General features: G+C 49.2%; 1 long non-coding RNA gene across 1 annotated transcript in view; it reads right to left on the minus strand.

Moving 5' to 3' along the window:
• The window catches only part of LOC119591673, a 6431-nt gene that overhangs the window by 5451 nt on the left and 714 nt on the right, over positions 1-266 (minus strand). The gene's annotated exons all lie outside the window — the stretch shown is intronic.

Genomic DNA, 266 nt, shown 5'->3' on the forward strand with positions numbered 1-266 from the left:
AATCCTAATTGGCGGTAATGGATCTTCTACACTGCATTCTGTGACTGCTTAGCGCCAGTGGAAATGACTGTGGAATCCGTAAGGCCTATGGTAGTGGGAATGGTAGTGACCATAGAGGGGCCTATAATGTCAAGGTCAGCGTGAGAGAGGGTATAGGGCTCGGGCATGGCAAGAGCAGATCCCATGAAGCAGGACAGGTCCACAACTATGGCCATCAACAAGGAAATCTGCGAAGGATGAAGCATACCGGGACTTCAGTTTCAAAT

Source organism: Penaeus monodon, chromosome 29, assembly GCF_015228065.2.
Source record: "Penaeus monodon isolate SGIC_2016 chromosome 29, NSTDA_Pmon_1, whole genome shotgun sequence".
Lineage (NCBI taxonomy): Eukaryota > Metazoa > Arthropoda > Malacostraca > Decapoda > Penaeidae > Penaeus > Penaeus monodon.